This window comes from Spodoptera frugiperda, chromosome 27 (assembly GCF_023101765.2).
Source record: "Spodoptera frugiperda isolate SF20-4 chromosome 27, AGI-APGP_CSIRO_Sfru_2.0, whole genome shotgun sequence".
Taxonomy (NCBI): Eukaryota; Metazoa; Arthropoda; class Insecta; order Lepidoptera; family Noctuidae; genus Spodoptera; species Spodoptera frugiperda.
Window position 1 is genome coordinate 10,536,680 of NC_064238.1, and position 24,853 is coordinate 10,561,532.

Genomic DNA, 24,853 nt, shown 5'->3' on the forward strand with positions numbered 1-24,853 from the left:
TTTTTATTTCTATTCTGTCGTCATTCTCATCTTGAACCAGTTTGTAGATCTAATAAGAAGTTGTCTGTATGAGAATTGGAACCCTTTTCCATAATCAGAACTTAGTAGACCTTTTTTTTAACGATGTGCCTCAGACAGTAGGTTATGTCGGACTCTTACCGACTAAAACCACACACTCCTTCCCTGAAAACAAGAGGGTAACTGAGTAGGTACTCAAGTGAACGAACTCACCAGTGATAAGGTGTATAGTAAACCTAGCCACAGTCGTAATCATAGATAATATAATTGAAGTATTTACTTAACCAAAACCTAATTACATTCACGTTCACGTATATTATTGAATATCATTTCGAATGTACACAATACACAACAAAATTGTTTTTCAAAACACAATAACAAAAGTGAAATTCATGTTTATTCTTCACATATTCATATATTTTTCGAAGGAGAAACGAAATGCAGAACAGTAAGGGGGTGAGATAAAATAAAATTTTCGTTCCTGTCAAGTCCCTGATCTTGATAATATGTTAACATCCGACCGAATTCAGATTCCTTGTCCAAGGGAAGTGTGGAAGGTGGATGAAGCAAAAATGTAAAAGCAATCTTACTTTCTTAAGGGTTCTTGTTTGTTAAGGGTAGAAAGTCACATGTTTGTATTTTGCATTGTGTAAGGGGAGGTAAAGACAATTATGATACAAACAATGCTGACGTTATTGTCGATGAACCAATATCAACAGTTCATTAAAATCTACTGCTGGATTATGAGCCTCCTCCACATATGAGAGTATTTCATTTTTTTTTATGTTATAAGCCCGTAAACGAGCAGACGTATTACCTGATGGTAAGCAATTACCACAGCCCATTGACACCAGAGGTGTAAGCAATCGCCAAGCTCATTGATACCCGAAATACCAGAGGTATTATAAGTGCGTTGCCGGCATTTCGGGGATTTAAAGGTTGTTAGAGAATTGAGTATTGAGGCCGGGGGTATTGGGTCTCAGGTTAGTATTATTTCAACCTTTAGCTAATATTGAGTAAAATCGACGAATAGTGTTACAGTTCAAAACGCCTAGAAAACTTACATATATAGTAATCAGCCTTCTCTTCTTGAGAGATCCTAAAAAGTAAATACGATTATTTTATGCTTCTTCTTTCTTCTTTAATGTAGGTGATATTTATATAGATACTCAAAGAATTAATCATAAAAATATTTCCACAAAGCTAAACGGAAAGAGGTCAACGAACCCATAAAACAACTCAATTATTCGTAAACACGATCATTGGTACACAACAAGAGTTGTACACGTCCAGCGGCCAGATTTGAAATACTCACAAAATGTAGAATATTTTGAAATATTAGGCGTTTTTAACATGGCTACATTGTGTAGTGGCTAGCAGTGGCAGGGGTTGAGATATTGCTCTGTCGGGCACGTATAAATAAATTAGCAGTTACCAGGAGTAGCGAGACTTACGCATAAACATTGTACTCTTTCATTTTCTAGCTTAGTGTGTTTTGTGCGTAGTTCTTAGTTTGTGTCAAGTATCAAATCGAGATAATGGCGTAATTTTTGATGTAGAATATGCAAGCATATTGATAAACTTTTAATATAATATGATGGGTTTGGCTTCCACATATCATATTCATTAGTAGACTCAGCTAAGCTATGTTTTCTATATGGATAGATATGGATGTGTGCTATGGAGCGCAACTTCCTCGCACTGCTAATTTGCGACGGCGCATCTTTATAGCACATCTACATGGCTTTGTGTTACTGGAAACGGCCACATAGTTTCACAGCTTAGCTTAGCTAATATCTTTGTAGCAGAGCTACATAGCAAATATCTGGTGGACCGGTACCCTAATAATAATTATTTTTTGGCTGAAGGTATAATATGATCATGATGTTCATTTTAATCACACTTCTAAATATCCAATTACATTTCAAAAAGCCATTTGTATCTATTACGTAAACAAAATCACTGATAATAATCCCAAAATCAAATCCAATTACATTGAAAATGACGAACACGCTGTTAGCTTTAAAATTAAATTCTGACAATAAACTCATAGCAAATATTAAAAGCACGCAAAATAGATTTATTACGAAAACATCAAACGTAAACATTATTAACGTACTAAACGAATCTTACTATAATATTATAAATGCGAAAGATACGCGAGTTTGTGTGTTTATAGGTATGTATGCTCGTTACTCAATCGCGTGAAAACGACTGAAGGGATCCGGGTGAAATTTGGAACAGTGGTAGATTACAAATACATACATAACCTCGCGTTTGTCTTCCATGGGGGCAGGCAAAGACGATGGAATGTCAATTGCTACGAATCTTACATACCTTTTTCGCTTCATCATCAGTTTTTTCATGCATGCTCATTTGTAGATCATGGTCTAGAATAACACATAGGCACTTTTTATACGGGCGAAGCTGCTGAAAAAACTAGTTCACAATAAAATCCTAAACTATTAAAAAGGTGGATGATTTATAAGCATAGTAACTCAGTTCTTGCATAAAAACTGATATTTTCGAATTGCAGGTAGAAGTTAATTAGGACGATGGAGGCGATCATAAATCTCAATCAATCTATGTCAGACAACGCAATTTCGGTAATGTTGGACAGAAAAGTTTCTTATCTGATGTACGATGTACGTTCGAGTTAAAATTTCCAGATAATGGAGAACTGGATCAGTGGGTCGTGCGTGAAAATTATAACAAAGCCATTGTTACGAAGTTAACAATGTAGACTCTAAATGACGGTTTAAACAAAATGAATTTTCAAAATGTGCTCGGAAAGTTGTATTAGCATTAAAATTGAAGAACATTTCCTAATTTTCAGTTACTTAATTTGAGTTATGCTTTACGCTTTACGTGTGAATTCGAATGAGACTATTATAAGATCAAAGAAAGTTTAAATGAAAAGAAACGATAGTACTGTTATCTATACATATAATAAAATCATAGAAAAGTGCTGTCTGTACATTGAAAATAAAAATAAAAAAAAGGCAGTTCAGGTTATTGTTATGTCGATGTCGAACCCAAAAATGTACATTAACATTTTTTTTGTCTGTATGTAGTTTGTCTAATAATAATGTCGATGTTCGTCTGTTTGCGCTAATCTCAGAAACGGCTGATCCGATTGGATGCGGTAATCACGAATATATTGTGGGATGCTTAAATTTACATTTAGTGTTTGTATCATGTCAACGGTTCATAAATAAAAAAGTTATGATAAAATTAAAGAATCACGTCGAACATTCTATTGAACCAATCTCCGCAACTATTTGACGGATTTAAAATTGAAATTTGTACAGATATAGTTTAGAACCTTAGAAAGCAACAAGAATATTTTTATTTCAAAAATCAAAAATAAAAATAAGAAATAAACGAATTTACTAAATAATTCTATGTCGATCGTTACACGACTTCGGTTCATGTTATTGTTGTACGCGCGCGTCTCAAAAGCCAAAAGTAAATAAATAGCCCAAAAGGTATGATGAAATAATATGCAATTAATAAAACATTTTACAAAGAAAATGCTCTAACGGTTAGATAATTCATGTAAGATCGTTACACGACTTCGGTTCATGTTATCGTTTAATTCATCGAAAAAAGTAAATGGATAGTAAAAAGGTTAAAAAAATAATATCGTATAATAAAACATTTAGTACAAAGGCTCTGACGGAGTATAGATAATTCTGGTCGATCGTTACAGACTTCGGTTCATGTTACCTGTTTTAATTCATCGAAAAAAGTAAACAAATAGTAAAAAGCTATGAAAAATAATATCAAATGAATTAGAATCTTTTAGTACATCAATGCCCGAATCGGAGTATAAATTTCATCCAAGTTGTCTTTATCCTCGATAGATGGCGTTGGAATAACGACAATAGATCGCGCTATGGTTTCGTTACTTTCATTTGGTTGGGTATCGGCCGAGCGCTTCGGTACTATCGTAGAATAAATTATCAGTCGTATGATTATTTGTCTGTAGTGGATGATTTTAAGCATATTCTCAATTGGTTTCGTTGTATTGGTCAATTAAACTGTTTATTTTTGGGTTTTCCTGGTTTTTTGGTTAAACTTTTAACGATAGGATTTAGTTTCAATCAATTATTAGTCAGTTACTGTAGCAGTTTTTTTAATAAAATTGTAAGTCTAATTTATAAATTAATTAGATTAGATTTAAGTCGTTTCTTTTAAATTATTTAGTTTAAGCTTGGTTATTATAGCATAGAGGATAGGTTGTAATATAGTTTCTTTTTTAATTGTTATAAATTCGTAATTCGTAGCTTTCTTTAGTTTTAAGTTAGTTTAAGTCCGTTTTTAAACTATTTTTTCAATGCCCTAAGTGAGTATACATCTATTAAATTCAAACGCAGAGCTCATTATGTTGATTTTTGAAGAGTTCCCTGGAATATCTTCCACATCTCATTTTTGAAGAGATCCCGCGAGATCGGGAACTATGTGGTTAAAACCAAAAATTTGCCGGAAGTCACTATTCCACGCGAACGAAGTCGCGGGCAAAAGCTAGTATGCAATAAAAGTTTATTTATGAATGTAATAACGTTAGTTATGATGATTAAAAATATCTAAAGGAGTTCGCAGTGAAAATAATTACGGTATGCGAAGAAAAATAACATTAACAAGTTACTAAAGATGCATGAAATCTTACTAATATTATATAAGTATAAATGCAAGTTTGTGTGTGTTTGTTACTCAATCACGTCAAAACGGCTAAAGGGATCGGGATGAAATTTGGAACAGGGGTCTGGAATAACACACAGACTACTTTTTATCCCACGCGAACGCGGGCAAAGCCGCTAGTAGAACCTGGTTTAAGATAAAACGTTTTATATTGAGACAGGCCAGAATGATTGATTGAATCTTTCTCAAGTAATAACATAAAAATAATTCGAAAGATTAATTTTGTTACACGTGGTTGAAGCCGTTGACGAAAACTCGTTCAAGCGAAATTGTTTTTCCACAAATCTTGATTTGGAAGGAATACCCGGGAGAATTAAACAATTTTCTTTTTTCATGGACATATACCTACAATCGTCCTATATGGGTGGAGGTGACCGCGGTCTTTGGCCAGGTCGGTAAATTGGTATGAGACTAATGTTGAAAGCTTCTAGCTTGAAATAGAACTTCGATCTATTGTTTCATCTCAATAATCACTAAATACATCACTACGCCTTTTATCCTCGAAAAGATAGGCGTAGGGTAGAGTTGCACATTATAGCATGTAACGCCAATGTACACTAACTTTTCAACATTTATGTTAATAGGTGATTGCCATATACTGGACACAATCCAGGCTTCGTTCTACTGAGTTTTTTGAGAACCCGAAAAAAGTCGTGTAATACTTAGTCCCATCCGGGAATCTAACCCGAGACCTAGGCATAATCACTATATATCGTACCAAAAGATTACATTCAAAATGCTCATGGCATTCACATTTAAAATATCTTGGAACATTACCATGAAATCTCCTGTAAGTTGTACATATTTATTTAAGTTATTATTTCATGTAGATTTATTTAGCAAGTATTAAATGTTTAATTAAGTTTTATTTTTCATAACTTACATCATTAGGTATATTACATGAAACACGTGCATTTCAACTAGACAAACAATACCTACTCATCTTCAGACACTACTACTGTAAAAATAAAATACCTCATTGTGATCAGACTACCATTAACCAGACTTTTTTCATTAATTTGTTATCAAAAACACTCGCGCCCAGTAAACAAAAGTCGGCCCGAAGCCCGTCAAGAACAAAGCCTTTAAAAGAAGAAAAAAAAAGTTTTTCTTAACAAATGCGTTCAGACGAAGCCAAGGCTTTTAGAATTGACGCTTCCGTCAAAATTGAGCGCTAATCCCAAATAATCCTGCGCTTATAATTTGTATAAAATAACGTGTTTTTTGACTTAAGGTTTTTGTACAAGAAAATGTTTACTATGAACACAGATTTTAAGAGGGTTCCAAGTATTTTTTGGTTAGAAAACCGTTGGTTTAGGCCGTCATTTGGTTCTGTAAGAATCGAGTAATACCCTTGTTGTTTGTTTCGTATTCGGATTTTGTTTTATGACATGTAACACTGAATAGGGTACAACATATTATTCTACAAGTGAATTTAAATCTCACTATTATTTAATTTCTGCACATACACAACTTACTACTAAGGGTCTTTTTTTCGTGCTTATGGCTCGTCACGTTCCGCACACATGTCATCAGACCATCACAGATGGGGGCCAGTAGGGCCTGATATCCGGATTCAGAGCTGCGGACACCTAGCGGGTTTACCGGGGCTCCGACGTGAAAAAGCTAAAAGGAGTAGAAACGGGGTGGCTTTAAGTCAGTAAGAGTCCGACACTCCCTCTCGCCTCACCAAATGCAGGAGAAGTTATACATGTTACCATTTAATTTTTAGTCATCACAGATTTTGACGAGAGCTTTCTAACGCAAGATTATCTGTTCAATTAACTGTATCGTAACTAATCAATTATCTGTATTGAACTTCCTTTTATCTCCGTAGGCAGAGGTACACATTACGGAACGTAATGCCATTCACCAATTAATATTAAGATACCCATTAATCAAACCGTTACAACCAAAACCTTATCAAGGTTATGACACTTTTACACACCTATTTCCTGAAAATCCATAACCTCTGAAACGCCAGCATCAAAACACTTCATGTATATTCCATCGAATCCTTTGGTCCATATATTGAGAAGGGTTGATATAACCATGTCGTTTGTTATACAAATATATTGACGCGGCGCGCTGTACGAGCCGACCATATTTTCGCAGCAAACGGGTTAAGCATTTGACAGGCATTTTGATTAAGGGCAATGGGTATTAATAGAGAGGCAATTGTTTGTGAATCTAACGCGTGATTCAATTATGTTTATTATATTAGTTTAATGTTCGGTTTAGTTCGTGTTTGTGTGTGTCGTGGGCTGAATAATGGGGACACATTATTAATGTGTTAAGTGAATTATTATAATGGTGCAGTTATTGGTTTTAAATTGTTGTATTTGATGGTTCGTTTGTTTTGGTTTAGGTGTGAATTATATGTATTGGTATATCTAATTTGCTTTAGCTTTGGCTTCGGCTCGAAGAGTAGTAGTAGAAACGGGGTGGTTTTTTGTTAATAAAAGTGTGATACTTCATTTTCCCACACCCTACAAGATATAGGATGATTTTATTTTTTAGCAGCGTAACGCCGCGTCGCGTGTCACGGAAACTAGTCGAGTTTCTCGTCAAATAATTACGTGAGTAAGTCGATAACATAAGGATCAAGATCATAGGATGATGATCAAACCTCAAAAACAAAATCCATAGCAATAGATGTTTTAATGCTTAGGAACTTATTCTTTTTACCACGTCATTTCGGTATAAAACTACTAATCGGTTGAACCTTAGAAGAAAAGGCAAAAGTTTTTTACAATATTCTGCTAAATCATTCAGTCTTTCCTTTCAATCTTCAGCAGTGCTCATAGAATTTTATCACACTTATTTATTTATGTAGGTACAGAACGTTTCAAGTCATTCTTTGTAAAAGGGAAAAAAGCGTTATTCAAAGATTTCCTTGCTTACGTTTTTTATGGGATTCTTAAAAGGATTGCGATAAGCTGTTGAAGGCAGATTAACTAATCCTTTGATTTGAGACAGCTTTGCGAATTCCATCACGATGTTTTATTTATAAATTGAATGTTTTTTTTTTCGTGGAAAAACCATTAAATTTATAAATGAACATCTTTAAATTACTTTCCACATGTGTTGTTTGTTTATATTTTGAATTCTGTTTTGCTTACAAAATAAGATTATTTTTGTTGTTAATCATACGACGTTTTAGATATTGGTACCGCATTTCGAGGATGTTGAATTAATGTCGTCAGTTTACGTTTAATTATAGCTTTACTCTTAAATAACTTCCTAAAATATTTCTATACATAGATATAATTTTTTTCATACCTTTTTACTACAATTCAAAGATAGAACAGTCGTTAACGACCTATAAATAGATGTACGTTATTAAACTAGCTTTTGTCCGCGACTTTGTACGCGTTTTTCCGATTTTCGTAAGATTTTTGAGAAAATCCTTGACTGAAAAATATCCTATCTCCGTCTCCTGGTTCTAAACTACCTATAGACTAAATAATATATTGAACAAAAAAATAACATTTGGCAAAATATTTAACAACAAAACAGTGATACAAAATTACGAGTATTTTATTCAGAGATGTTAACTGTGCCAAATAAAACGTAAACAAAATGAATTGCTAAACGAGGCGTTTATTTAAACTCTTCTCACACACACATGAGCCGCGATATTAAAATTTCTTACTTTTAAACATAATCAGGCAGGCGTAACGTATGAAAAATTACATATAAAGTTCAACGTTATATGTATTTTCACTTGAGTTTATTTGAAGAACGTTCTTCGTTTTCTCGTCTGAATAACATACAATAGGTTGCTATACTAGCGCTTTGCCCGCAGCTTTGTCTACGTAAAATAACGAGCTTAGAAAAAAAATATATTTATACTAAATTAATTATTATGTCCATTGGCTTTCTCACATAACTTTTTGAAATGGAACTACAATTTTGGTGTTTAGTGAAAATTATTTAAATGAACAGATACACATTTTTATTGCTTTGTTATAGTGCTCATATTCTACATATTCGATATTTATATCGCAAAAAAATATCTTACGAATGTGTCACTAAACAAAGATTTTTATGTGGCGAAATTTCGATACATTTTTTGGTTGTTATATTTTTTTATTCTTATTAGGTAACTGATGAGATATTTTTATTAAATTTTATATGTCAAATGTTGATTGAGTGTAATAAATATGCTTCAGCATACGGTCTTGTTATAAGTATATATGCGGTAGTTTAATAGAAACTGAAGTAGAATAATTATGTAAATATTTCAGAATCATGAAGAATGATGAATAAAGCAAAATTTAAGCATGTAAATATAAGTTGATGAAACGTTTAAAACCTGTTTGTTTGCACAAAAATCATCAAAAAGATGTAGCGAAGGTTTTACATTAAAGGCAGATTGAAACTGGCTTTTAAAACAAGCAACATTGCGAAACCATAATTATTTCCTTCTTTAATTGAAATTCAAATTTAAAAACAGAAATCTTAAAACAACAAGCAGAGACGCGTCTCAAACTAACTTTGTTTTAAATAAATGAGAGACGACACTGGCCGTCTAAAACGTAGGCAACTTAGTTGTTTTTTCTTTTAGACAAAGAAAATTAGGGACCGATCTACTTTCAAACAAAGCCAACATCGAATTCGAGAGGGTCCAGGGTCGCCAGCAAATACTTATTCGTATAAAATTATGATATTCCAGCAAATAGTTTAGAAAAAAAAACATATTATTATCTTCACAAGGTCTTGTCTTGTACAATTTACAAGCTGAATATGTATTATGTAAACAGTTATACTGAAAGAAAAACTTTTTGATTTTTATACTAAATGGAAAAATACTGTCGATAATTTGATTTTACATATTTTTTGTGCAGTAAGAACATTTATACTTGACGAGGTTTTGTCTACGACTTTTCTAGGTATTCTATTTTTATGTCAAGTACACAAGAAACGTGGTTTACGGCCGTCTTCAAGTTCTTAAAACAACTAATTTTCGATTTCCAACAACCATTTCTCCTTTCTTTTTTGGACACTAAAATAAAATTACGACCTAAATTGAGAATTCATACAACCTAAGTTAAAAAACATGAGGTTATCACTATACCTTAAGCGCCTCCTATCCTCCAATTTCCTGAATTTTCTACCCATTATCTCAGCATTTTTTGCTCTCCCTGATTTGTCAACCCTAAAGGCGCCGTAACTTTCCTTTTTCACGTGGGTAGGTACTTGCCTTTCTTTTACCAGAGCTTATCAGGATTCTACGGTATTTATGATCTGAAACGGCGCGAGGAGGGTTACCTAAGCATTAACGGTAAACCTTCGACTTTATCTTTGCTATATTTTTGTAACACATCCATCATTTTTTATAGAAGTTGTTGATGTTATTGTTTCGCGTATGCTGAATGGATTGTTGAATATTGTTCGGGTGATCTATCAAAAGGTTATTATGATGATGTTTGATATCCTAAATTAAAATTATCAAAACTTATTTTGACTGCATGGTTGGTGCGGTGATTGGGCCACTTTTGTTACGCATTGTGTGAGCCATAAGTTCTTCTGCGTGTCGTGTGTATATGAAATTGTATTTTTGGAAAGCAAAAAAAAAAAACTATTGTCAAATGTGTGTAACAAACACAAATTTGTACTAGAGCAATGTGAAGCACGCCAAGTCGAGTAAAAAAGCTGGGACGGCAGTACCATCCTATTCTCGAAGCCATTAAAGCCAATCTCGACAGCTTAAAATATTCTTTAGACGTGTCAATATAAACATAGTCGATTATAATAAAAATCAAAATCACACTAAAGTACTACGAACAAATAATTGTTTTTACCTCTTTTTTTACATTTAATATATATTTAGGGCATTCAAAGAGGGACGGATGATTGAAGCCCTAGGGACTGACGTAGCAATTGTAGATAAACTCACGGATTTACGATACGCTCTGACCTTTTCATAAATTAGGTACATCATACCAATTTATATAGGTAATACAAGGTTTAGCCCCTGGCTTTGTTGTGTAGGACTAGCCCCTGATATTGGCCATTTTAACATTATTTGGTACGGAAAATGTTTAAACGGAATGTTTGTATAATATGTATACATATACTATAGTTATACTGTAAAAGAAAAAAATGGGAATTGATAAAAAAGATATTTTTTTTGTTTGATGAAATTTTGAAATTATAATCCTGAATTTAAATTAACTTTTTAGATTAAAAGGCTCCAAACATCCAAACAAACAAAATATGAAATTTTGTTTGTTTGGATGTTTGTCCGATAATCACGCTGAAACTACTGAACAGATTTTGATGAAATTTGGTATACAGACAGGGTATGAGATGACTTGGGCGATAGGATACTTTTTATCCCACGGTAACGCAGGCAAAGCCGGTGGCTGAAGTTAGTAGTTTATAAGTACCTCATTAATTGTTCTAGCTACGATTATCTTTTTTATTCTTATCTTTAATTGCAATCTTGATAGGCTATCAGTCAATCCGTCAAACTGACGCCAATATATCAGACTGATTCAGTCATATTAGCATTTTATACGTACAGACACCTAATTGGGATGCGATAGGGCTCAAGAGGGTTCGTTAATAAATAGTGATCTAAATTCAGGCGAGACAGACGAATAATAATTAATTTTGTCATCCTCCCAGGACCGCCAACTTTAAATAACAGCTGGAATAAATTACAGTATAGTTTCGATTCGGATTTTTTTAATTATGTCACGTCTGTATAGAAATAAACTAGGGTTTAATTATATGCCATGTGTAATCCCAGATCTAGCGGGTTACCGGGGCTCTGGTTCGAAGTTTAGGAGTTAGAAAAAGAGTCAGACTCTTACTGACTAAAACACCACCCCTTCTCGCCTCGCCCAAGGCAAGTCAATGTACGATTTTCCCCTAAAAAGTGAACTTAATAATATGCGGATGATGGAGTATGAGAGTGGATCCCACAGGACATTATCTTATTTTTAGTAAGTTAGAGATAAAGTCGTTGAAGTCAAAGTCAAATAGACCGGGAAGACACTTTTCGGGAAGGAACGTCAAAGCAAAAATCGGTCTGTCGATCAGTCCTCTAGTGAAGCTATTTACTCGTTCCAAAGTACAGATTCCTATGGACGAGCAAGAAACCATACCATAGGTTAATCTTTTTTTGTTTAATATGAGTTTGAAGTGCCATGTGATGAGAACAAAAATCATAATGATTTTTTTTCTATTGTATCCTTATTTTTCAGGAAGCAAAGGGTGTTACATTTTATGGAACATAACCTGAAAATAGTAGAAATAATAAACAAAGTAAAGTTAAAAAGTGTTGTAAAAACGTAATTAATTATTAAGAGAGCAGACAAAACCGATATCACACATTAAACGTTGAGACAGTACTGTTTCTAATTTACATAACACGCTGGATTTCCTTTGAAAGGTGCGTCTTTTGTCAGAGCGAAAACAAAGGCAAGTGAGTACACCTCGGTTGTAACAAAAAGGTCGAATTGTACGGAGTTACGAGTAACGAGATACGAAGTCAAATGTGTGGGCCATGGATGGTAGAAGAAAAGAATTGTGGAGGGTGCTTAAAGTTTTTAATTGAGTCATATAAATGCTCTAGTTTTAAGCAGGTATGCTAAATCAAAACACACAAAAAAAAGTAAAATAATATTTATTGCTTTTTGGGTTATTGGATTTGCACAAAATTATATCAAAGGAATCCCTTTGGAGGCATATCGTTATGTATAACCTCATTTTTGGATTGCGTGGGATTAGCAAGCACAATATGTAGGCGTTACGTATGATATGGATATGTACATGTTTTAGGTCAAGCCCAATGCCGAAGTCAACAGCATACTGAATGATGCTAGCAGGACTAAAGTGGCATGATGACCTGTTTATTCAATCATTATAGCTTTATTAAATTGATTATTTATCCAATCGTTCGACAAAACAACAATAGCAAATGACATCTAGTGCTACCACCGCCTCTTCAAAAAAATTCAAAATCAAAGCATTTATTTCAATTGTCCGTCAGTCTGTCTGTCAGTTAAGCTAGGTGCTCGTTTCAAAGTGTAGCTTCGAATGCAGAGCAAGAAACGCCATCCATTCTATTGTAATAATCCTTATTCTAATTATATTATTATCTGATGTTCTTAAAAACCAACCAAAGCTAAGGCCATGAAAGTAATCCATTTTCATATCGGTCATATTAAACACCAAATGTCGTATCCAAAATTCTTAATTCTTCCAAGCTTCGTAGATGTAAGAGAATTATCGCGAGGTAGTCTCACCCCGCGGCGGCTGTCGCTTTGTATAAGGCTGCTGTTGTTTCTATAAATGTGATGTATGTAATTATAATGTTTGTCATTTCTGAATTAGGTACGTGAAAGTGACACACTTTATATTATAAGTGTAGCTGTATCTAATGAATTTGGGGATTTGTACACGAGTTAATACTGAGAGAAACGTCTTAATAAAGTAAGATGAATTTACTAGAGGCAATCTGTTTTTCAAGAAGGTAGAATGGGATAATAATATAAATATTGTTTAAATAACTAGCTAAATCTACAACTGCTGACCTTGAGGTAATTATGGTCGATGATTAAGATTATGCCTCGTTGGTCGAGTGGTCGCAAGTGCGACTGCCGAACAAGGGGTCTCGGGTTCGATTCACGGGTCGGCATAACTGGGCTTTTTCGGCTTTTCGAAAATTTTTCAGTCTGGAATTGTGCCCAGTAAATAGCAATAGTGATTTATAAAACAAATAGTGAAAAATGGGTGTACATTGTAGAGTGGCAATATTGCCGTGGCACACGCATATCGCAATGGCCACCTCTGCTTATCCCTTCGAGAATAAAGAGGCGTGACGTTACGTTCCAATTAAGATTATGTTTATATAACTTTTCAAATAGCAGTTTGTAATAATACATGTGCACCACAGGTTTACTATCTGTCTTTAGCCTATGGCATGTAGTGCTCAGATGAGCTCGATGCTTATCCTCTGACCGAGGACCAGACCAGCCCACTGGTCACGAGTTACTTCGACCAGGCGTTTGTAAACACACTTGAGTCGATTTACTTTATTAGGGCTTACAACGTGTTACAAATGTGTTTTCCTTCTATAACAAGATAACAGCGTCTCTGTGAAATATTAGCCTCTATAATACGTAATAATATTAATATTTGTGGTTATATTTTTATTTGGTAGTTGTATGAGGATATTTAGGATCGTCTCTTATTTGCTGTTTATGTGTGAAAGTCTGTTAGCGTTTATTGCTGGTCTTATTTTCTTGTGTACTAATGTTATGTGCTAATGTTTCGGTTATGTACGTTATAATGATTACAGAGTCACTTTCGTAATTAACTAAAAATCACGGTTTACTCACGTGTATTAATGGAGAAAGTTCTACTAGTTTTGAGTCACAGTGGGATTCTTCATCATGAGCAGCGTGGGCAGACGCGGCGATGCTGTAGGCTTCGCGACGTCGCCGCGTGCCGCGTATGTCCCACGATAGTTATTATAAAAATAGTCACTTTTTTTTTCAAATGAACTTGTATATTGATATTATTATCAATCGTAACAGGACATCACTGGAGTCAACTTATTTCACCTACATAGATGATATCACCTGGGTAAAATAATTCCCAGGTAAAATAAAGACACCAAAAAGTTACCTTTGTTCACCTATACGAACATTTGGAATGACCTTTCTACACTGACAACTTAATCACAGTTCTAATATCTAAACTTAAGGTAGAAGATCTCGACAACTTTATCAACAAAGAGAAAGAGATCTTCACAAAACAATGAATCCTAAGCTAAACCACTAACTATAACCAGCTGTAGTCGGTAACTTTTCTGAAATATCATCAAACCAAACTCAACGATGGCACTCAACAAAATGACTACGATTAACTGAAAAGCTATTTTGCCAAGTTTAAATGGCGTGCCTTGAAGTTCGACGATTGTGTTAGAGAATGAATCGGGGTCTTGCATTGTACAGTCACCTGCAGATTTAGCTACACCAACCTGTCAATTGTTTTTTGGACTTTCGACTTTATATAGCAACTATAAAGTTTAAAATTGATTCGATAGGTAGGAGTAGGTTGATCTGCTAGTGATTGTACCTGTTTTCCGTTAGAAGTTTTCATTTAATATTAGTTTGGCCGTTTATTAGGTAATGTGTGTATTGTCCTTATTCTGGGTTTGGGTCAATTAGGTTTGAATTGGTTTCGATGTATCGTTTCTAGTATTGACTTGTGAAGTCTTCAGATTTTCTTGTGATAAGACGTTTTGGAGGTATGTTTATTTATTTATTTACACATCTGTATAGCATACGATGGCTGGTTTAATGCCGGGTGGCATTCACTAACTCATTCATTATATTTTTGTTTAAATATTCTAATGAAGACTACATTTTTAAGTGAATTTATAATTAATGGCATACCAACCACAATATTATTTTTAAACGAAATCAAAACAGTATACTAACTACCAACGTGCAAAATGAGCCACAGGTTAAGCAAAGTTAGATAAACAACATTACAATGAATTACAATTAAATTTGTTTTTTTGTCCAAAATGGTACTTTTTGGTGCACAATCATTAATGTAGAGGTACGACCTGATCTTAACTGGTTAATAAAAGTAAATTTAAAATACAAAGTGTGAAGTTAAGAGCTAAAGAAGCTGAAGAGTGCAGAGTGTAATGTCTAGCTATAAAATGCAGGTGTAACTTAGTGGTAGAGGAGATTTTCTGTGTGACGTGCTCTCATTTCCTACTGAAATCATTTTATAATGGTATGAGTAGGTACAGGTCTTTCTCTTGTGATATTGTCGATTCTGAATTCTATCTTGGAATAAACGATAAATATCATCAACAACAGTTGATCGGGAGACGATTTCAATCAGGTTATTGTTTTTTTGTGAGCGGAATATCATCCAATGACTTCTCCTGCCTTAGGCGAGGCGAGTGGGAGTGTCAGACTCTTACTGACTAAAACCACCCTGTTCCTACTCCTGCTTTTCGAGCCGGAACCCTGGTAAACCCACTAGGCAGTCCGCAGCTACGGATTTCAATCAGATGTTAGAAATAGAAGTAATTTGAATAGAGATCTAAAACTATCATCAGTTGCTTAGATTTAATTACTTGTACAGTTATAAACTAAACGTTCGTACATAGCAGTAAAACTTCTTGATAATAATTTGATATTCACAACTTCGGTACATCAATAAACCACGTATTTACGTCGCTACTTTTTTACTTCAAAAGCCGTAAATTCCAACCAAAATAGCTCTCACATATACCTAACATACATCTTCAAATAAAAGTATATCTTTTTTTATACAAGCACGTCTCAAGAAAATTAAGCCACTTGATATTACAGCCGCTTCCCGCCGATAATTTCGCTAAAAGTGAGAAAACACACACATTCACATAACGCTCACATTGAACGTAACGCTCTAATAATACACCAGAAACTCCAACTCAAATAACATTACTGGAAGGTATAAGATCCGCCGTGAATACTACGCCGTACAAGCGGCGATATGTTGAAATTCGCTCAGAAAGCCAAGAACGACTCGACTGAATTTATATGACGATGCCTATAAAATGAGAATAGTGTAGTCGACAGTCTGATATCTGAGCCACTCCTCTTACGTAACGTTAGCGTCGTAAAAATAGGATAGAGGTGAAAGGGAAGGAAAAAATGTTGGTTCACGCCTTTGTGTGGGTATTGTCCTTGATGCATACAAGGAGTTTCAATTTGCATTCTTTTTGAAGTTCTAATTTGGGTTTCGCTGTTTAGTCTGTTCTCAAAATAGTAATAGTAAGAACATAATACAGTCGCATGTATTTGGAGAGTTGAGAGTTTTTGCAGGTAAAAAATCGTCACGGCTTTTACCCCCGAAGGGGTAAGCAGAGGTGCACATTATGGCACATAATGCCACTTTAACTACAATGTACCCAATTTTCAGAATTTATGTGATAAGTCCCATGTAATAATGGGGGTAAACCTACAACGGATGCTATGCTACTATGCTTTTTAAGCTAGAAAACTTTGATCGAAGTTAATTGCCTAGTATTTAGTTTTTAGACCGTTTTATTACTGAACAGCATATCATAACACTATATACTGATGGGTGAGAAACTAAGGCATTCATTAAGTCTGACAGGTCTATTCTACAATATTTGCAATAAACACCGACAAAGCTTAAATAACAACCACAAAAACTAATTAAATTAATCAACATATTTCAAAGGCCGGCCAAGATTCCCTATAAAATAAAAACGGGCAAGTTCGTTAGCAACATTACGGGCGAGATAGAACAAAATATTTACGTTGGGCATCCAACGTCTTATAATTAGTTCGGTGTTTACGTAGCTGTAGCCTACAGGTTGTGAAGACGACCAGTAAACTGTGTACATTACACAAAGCGTGGAGTAAATAGGGAATGGAGTGACATACAAATTAGAACTCGAAACAAGATATTTACCATTTTTGTGATAGTGTGTTTTTCCGATATTTCATAAAAATAATAAGCGGGTAAATATCCCGTTTTGCGTTCTAATGATGTTACTAGTGACCTTATCAGTTTAAAAACTTAGACATACAAATGTAAAGAATTCAAATTATGTAACAAATCACTTGATTATAATTATTATTATCAACTGGTGTGATATTCTGCTGGAATATGGAATGCCTTTACATTACTTTGTACATACGTTTGGCAGGCAGATTGGACATCTCCCCACATGACGTAGTGAAATACATCGCTTACCTATTTAAAGACTTTTTGTCTTCATCATTATCATCATATCAGCTACAGTCCAATTATTCTCCCAATGTCTATCTTTTATTAGGACAAATACTATCTATTAAGACTTTTGTCTTAATTAATATTTGTATTTAATAAATTGTCGCTACTGTTGACATATCACCATCAGTGTTTACAATCAACACATTTTCATTACATTTCAAATGTACCTATTATTTTGGCACAAAGGTTATTATACATATTATGTAGTAATTTCAATACATTGGTAAACAGTCAACATTAATTTGTGTGACACAAATATTATAAATAAGCAATCACAATTACTATTCATTACAATGAAATGGGAAAATGACATTTGCTTATAATTAATTAATCTTTCAATATTAAATGGTGAAATTACCACAAAATATGTTGTTTAATTAGAAATTGACGTTGATTGACAATAAGCGTTTCGCAGAAAATCATCACAATACATTCACATACTCTAACGGATTAACTGCGGTTATCTATTCCAAGAAAAACCTTACTTTGATTACTCCATTTGTTCATTACTCCGTGACACCGTTGTTTTATTAGGGCTGCATTATACCATAGCCGCTTAAACAGGTCCTTTGTTTGAATACCTTAATTTAAATAATAAATTTCGTGTGTTGTACATGTAATGGTAATTCTCAGTATATACCAACAGTGATTAGTCGTGTTTATTATTTTTATGGCTAATTTTATTGTTTGGAAAATAAAAAACGTCTAACTATATAAAATTGCTTAAAGTTGTAATTAAAATGGTTCTGAAAATTTATTTTATTTACTTTTTACTAAAGATAGTCTTACATTATTGGATAGCAGGTAACAGTTGACCATACTAACATACTACCATATCATTTAGTGATACTTGTAATCCCTTATGTGTAGGAGAAGTGCGGCATGCTAATATTTTTCAAAGGTAATGCTTATAAAGTACATTAAATCAATAAATAAAACATTACACACACATGCATAGTATCTGATCGTATTTGACAAAACGTCAAAATCAATAGACATTGCGATGATACTTGACGTCCCATATGAATAGAGTTTTATAAAAGAGTTTGTTTGAGTTTGAGTTAAATAAAAATTATCTTGAACGTATGTTAAGTGGTATTGTAAATTAAATCGTATATGGTCGAATTTCGACCACTAGGCGACCACTAGTCTTAAAAGATAGTTGTAGTAATACAACTTTATTTTAATTGGTGCGTTTGACCATACCATAAGTGAGGAGTGAGGGTCAAATTATCCCCTGTCCCAATCCCCGTATTCCCCAACAACCTTTAAATTCTTAACCCCAAAAGACCGGCAAATACTTGTAACGCATCTGGTGTTTCGGCTGTTATAGGCGGCGACGATGGGTTACCATCAAGTGATCCGTCTACTGGTTTACTGAGTTATACCATAAAAAAGACCGTAGGTACTTATCTAAACACCCAAATATTATTTTATAATCAACGAAGAAAAACTACACAAAAATATCCAGTTACCATTAAAACTCCACTACAATTAAAAAAAAAAGACTCAAGAAAAACCTTTTCCTTGTTTGATAAATACGAGGGAAGGTGCACCTTTCCATTCCTCGCTGGGGTTAAAACAACTTGTGTTGAAAACTTACGTTCAGTGGTAGACTAAACGATAACGTCTCTCGAGGCATTGTGGGCACATACGTTATCTTAATGCCGTGTCTTAATTCGTATGAAAACGTCGGAAAATAACGCTAGAACTTTCTCGAAGAATCCTGTTTGTGTTGGTAGAATTTTGAAATTAACGCCGTGTATAGGGGAAATACAAGTTGTTTATTATACGATATTATACGACATTAGTACTGTGATGTTTGTCTTTTAGAAGTGGTGGGTATTTTAATGTCTTTATAAAGTGAAAATAATTTTATTGTAATAACCATTTTTATGGGGCTAATGAGGATCAAAGACAAAGTCAAAGCATTTATTTCAATTAAACCATAAACTGATACTATTGCTAAATCGACAAATAAAGAATTAATAATAGTAAGTTAGTCTGTCCGTCAGTGTAGCTAGGTGCTCGTGGCATAATGTAGATTGGAATCATCTACGGATGCAAGTATGAGTAAGAATTAGTACACAACAAGCACGTAAAGATCACTTGATATTTTTTGTATACTCATCAATAATTATATCCAATACTAAAAAGAACATTGAATCTATATATTAATACGTGATGCAAAAACTTTGGACCGCTTTTTACGAAAATTGCGCGGACGGAGGAGCATAAAATTTGGTACACTTATAGTTTATGTGTAGGAGAAGTGGAGAACGCTAATATTTTTAAAAAATAATGCTTATAAAGTACATTAAATCAATAAATAAAACATTACACACACATGCATAGTATCTGATCGTATTTGACAAAACGTCAAAATCAATAGACATTGCGATGATATTCTGACGTCTCATATGAATAGAGTTTTATAAAAGAGTTTGTTTGAGTTTGAGTTAAATAAAAAATATCCTTGAATGTATGTTAAGTGGTATTGTAAATTAAATCGTATATGGTCGAATTTCGACCACTAGGCGACCACTAGTTATCATAATTTAAGAACGGTCCTTTTGATTAATTAAATGGATAGAATAATTAAAACGCGAATATGAAAAACATACTTTAGTTCTTGATAAAAGACTTTATACACTTACTTATAATTATAATATAGGTACTAACCTACTTTCAATGCCATGTACTATCGAACGAATAGTCGGTAACTATGTAGAAGCTATTTTCATACATAGTTGCCAGTGTACTAAGCTTTCAAACCTTTTTATCACTCTAGTAAATGTGACTTAAACGTAAAATGTAGTACTCGGTTAAATGAGAATTAAGTTAAGTACTATGTGTCCTATGATTAAGTCGTAAAAAATAACGGGACATCTACCACGATATTTAGGTATACACTATCGTTCTAAACCATAGAAGTGGGTACCAATATTACATATAATAAAACCTTGCTTACTTAGAATACCATGTTCCCGCTCCGGAACCATAGTGTCTACAGATCCCAAAATAAACACTAGGGTTGATTCGTTGCCCAACCTGGAGCTGCGGACTACCTAACGCGAAACTGGGGCTTCGGTTCGAAGAGGAGGAGTAAGAACAGGGTGGTTTCTATTCAGTTAGGGTTTGGCATTCGCTCTCACTTCATCGTAGACAGGAGAAGCTATTGACGATGCCCCCACTCCCGAAGACGGTTTGATTTGTTCGCCGATTCATCATATAAGTTAATCGTACGAGTAGGAGAACGTCATACTAAAACACGAAGAATTACTTAATATTTTAAGAGAGTCATTATCAGTAATTTGTTCGATTGTACCTCACTTTAATCAAAAGTTATTTATTTATCCCGGATCTAAGTACTTCACACTTGATCCTTAATGAAGTAACATTTAACATTAACATCTTTAATATACATATTTACTGCTAAACTCGGGACTTCATTATAGAATCTTCGTGAGAGATTTCGTAAGCACATTTTGGCAACGTCGAAACACTAATTTGGGTCTCTCTAAAAGCTTTAAGCAGGAATAACGTCGTTTATAAAGGCAGTATGAGTTTATTATAAAGTTCATTGACCTTTAGATGGAATAACAATATTATGTAATCACTGATGCTATCGGTATTCTGGTGAAACGATGTTTTTCATTTTTTTTTTATATTGTTAGAAATTTTGTTTTAACTGATGGAGTAGTTACTAATTCAATTAATTTTTTATGTCCAGTAACTGGAAAATCATAATTAGTAAACTTTTTACACGAAAAACAGGACTATTGAATACTATTGCTATTTTACACTGACGATAGGTTTTATTAGCAGTATTTTTCATTGGTTATAAAATTATTACTGTTTTACTTGTTATTTCAAAAATATTTTGGTACAACAACAAATTCATAAAATTAAATAGGTACTCTTCAAAAGATTTCATACTAATTTTGCAAGCGTCAACCACCTTTAAATCCATACCTTAAACAAATAAGTATTTTGTTTGCATCGAAAACAAAAACAATATCGCATTATAGGTAATCAGAATAATACGTCTTTGAAAACTGAATAAAAGAAAACAAAACTAAACAAAGTTAGTTGAAGTATCGATATAATAAAATGAAACAGGCTGATGCCATGAATACTTTGACAACTACGAGTTTAATCTGCATACAAAACTTTTGTACAGAGGGCGTCTCAGTCACCTTAGACGTAAACGCCTTCACTAACGATAATTCTGTATTATATTGTAAAGTATCTTCTTAATAAACAAACTAAATAATGTACAAAAAATACATGAAACTACTTTTTCGTTTAGTTTTTTGAAACATTGGCTCGTGAAGATAAATATACTTTGTGGTATTAGTTTTTATTCAAGAAATTATACTTAACTATTTGTTTCTATTGACTTGTGTAAATTGGTCAAAATATGAAAATAACATATTATGATATTTACTAAAAATCACGGTTTACACACGTACATTAATGGAGAAAAGCTCTACTAGTTTCGAGTCACAGAGGGACTCTTCATCACGAGCACCGTGCGCAGACGCGGTGACGTCATACAGCCTACTGATGAAGAGTCCCTCTGTGACTAGAAACTATTTTTTTATAGTTGAGCTTTTCTCCATTAATATATTTGAGTTAAACGTGATTTTTATATAGTTAATGTCTCACGATACCTATTATAAAAAAAATACAGAAATAAAAGTTTTTATTTGACTAGAACCTGGTAGGAGCCAAACATTTGAACACTCACGAGTAGTAATTTAGCTTAGCTACAATTGTCAACTCTAATAGAAGTAACCACACCGCACCATTCGCAGTTCCCAACAATGTAAATTTAGTCAGAAAAGCATCAGATTTCCATCCAAACATGAGTAGACTTTGGAAACAGGATAAACTAAGGATAAGGACTAAACACATTTATAATAGATAAAGCAACAATAAAGACCAATCAGGTCTGTCTAGACCGCACAAACCGATTTGTGTGTTCTGATAAGATATGTACCACCGACATTACATTGAATTTAATGGTAACAAAGGCTATTTTCGAATAGCAAATTGTTGTTTCCAAAGAGATAGAGCACTATTGCAGTATTTAGTATTATGAATGTGTCTTCTGCTATTGTGTTGTTATTGGTTTGGTGTGAGTTTGAGATAAGAGTGAATTTATTGCAACAAGCCCTTGAAATTGTTTATTAAAAAATGAAGTTGTATTAAAATTTTTAAGCGACTTCAAATAGTAATTTGGGTGTATGGTATGATTGTACGTTTTAGATTAAAAGAAGATCAGAAAACTCTTTGTACATCATAAAATCGCAAAGGACGAACATTCGAAAACTGATAGTACAATGGGCGGTTTTATCACTACAAAACGAATATACACACATTCGCTGTTGTTTCTGCTGATACTAAGTTATGTAGCTGTGCGAGTAAGATGTAGTATGAAGATGCACCGTAAAGTAACTGCTGTAGCAACCATCTGAGCGCACATCCATAGCACGCATCTTTCCATATAAAAAACACCACTTCTCTGGTGGAAAAGCAACCCTATACAAAACAACTTTATACTTCATACCATTATTAAAAATTCGGCAACCAGGTGTATCTGGTTAGTTTTCGATAGTTGTTATTTATTAAATTCAATTCAATTACTTTAGCAATATTTGTGCATAAAAATATACAAAAAATTGAATAACCAATCCAAAAAACACGATTGTACGTCATGTGAAAAATGAGAGTTCACATTTCATTATCGGGGTACCCGTAATTCAAAAGCCCGCTCATATTAGGTTATCCGTAATAAAATAATGTTTGAAGCGAAAAATATTCCGTGCGACAGTGTAGAGTTGTACATAAATCTAATTAAAAATTCTCTGAGTGACGTTGTTAATGTAATTACAATGTTCATTGCACGGACCTAACTAGCTAGTTACGGCGTGATAAACTTTTTACGAGTATCTCTACATGTTTTTTAATGCATGTGTTCCTTGATACAAAGAATTTGTTTAAGGAAAGTCATTAACTTGATTATATTTCTTTTAAAACATACAAATATTTAATTAATTATTATGTTATCGGCTTACTCATGTAACTGTTTGACGAGGATCTCGACTAGTTTCAAGCCATGCTAGAGGCTCATATTCATGAGTGGCATTCCGCGACATACAGCGCGGCGATTGTCGCATTACTACTGATTAATTTAGTATATAGTACAGTAATATAATTAATTCAGTATGTCTCACAAAAGTTATAATAAAACTATGCAGATATTTAGTTTAAACGTCGCTCTAACGCCTTTTTTTCTATGAAAGGGTTCGCAAAGGTGTAGTTATAATAGTACTTACATTCTATTACACTCGTTAATTCACTTAAGTATGTCTAGGTATTCCATAGTACCAGACTATGTGCTATTACTAAAAATAAAGACAAAACTATTATCACAAAACGTGCAAAAAATAAACTAATGTTTTCAAAATGTTCACGCCACAAAATCTAACTGCATCATTCGTTGCATTACAAGTGGCTTAGGTCACTAACCATCTACAAACTGCACCGCCAAGCATACTGGATTTAAAAACGTTCACGAATTTCGTTTGCACGCAAAGAAAAAGTTTTCTAGTCGACCACAATTATGTATGTATGAGGACTACCAGGGATCGATGGGTTCTCCCTAACTTCGCCATAAATCCTAAGGATCAAGGATCGACGACAAGTTTTAATTTAAAACGACTTACCGCTCGATTGCTGACGGTGGCAGGATTAAAAGTTGTTCCGTGGGATGTATCGCCTTCAGCTACCTGAATATCAAGATCAAAGGAAGGTACGCAAATAAAGAACTCGCCAAGTTAAACTTGATCCTCGAGTCGAAAGTTTATTTTTAATTTCCGTCATCAACTGTCGCGGGGAAAGGATTCACGGTGTAGATATTTATTTTGTAGAAAATTTTACCAAAGATAAAAAAAAAACAAGTATTTGGATGCTTACGTTACTCGTACACAAATTTTGAGAACAAATTGAACAGAACACTCAAAAAGGCGTAGTTTCAAGAATTAATATGTCACTTCACTTTAAAAATGCGCTCTTAAATAGAATATTAAGAATTTTTCATAACAGATATTATTGAAAATAAATTGCTTTTCTACTATTAAATCTGTGAATATTAATGTATAGACATTTTCTGATTTATTTAGTTTATATTTAGCTCCTTCGCTGCAGATGTGATTCATGTTTATTCATCTTTTATTCAGTGGAATCTAATAAAAATAGCGTTAGGATTTCTGTTCGATATCTTATTTCAATTATGTACAACATAGAAAATGTTTTAACAAGATAAACTAGA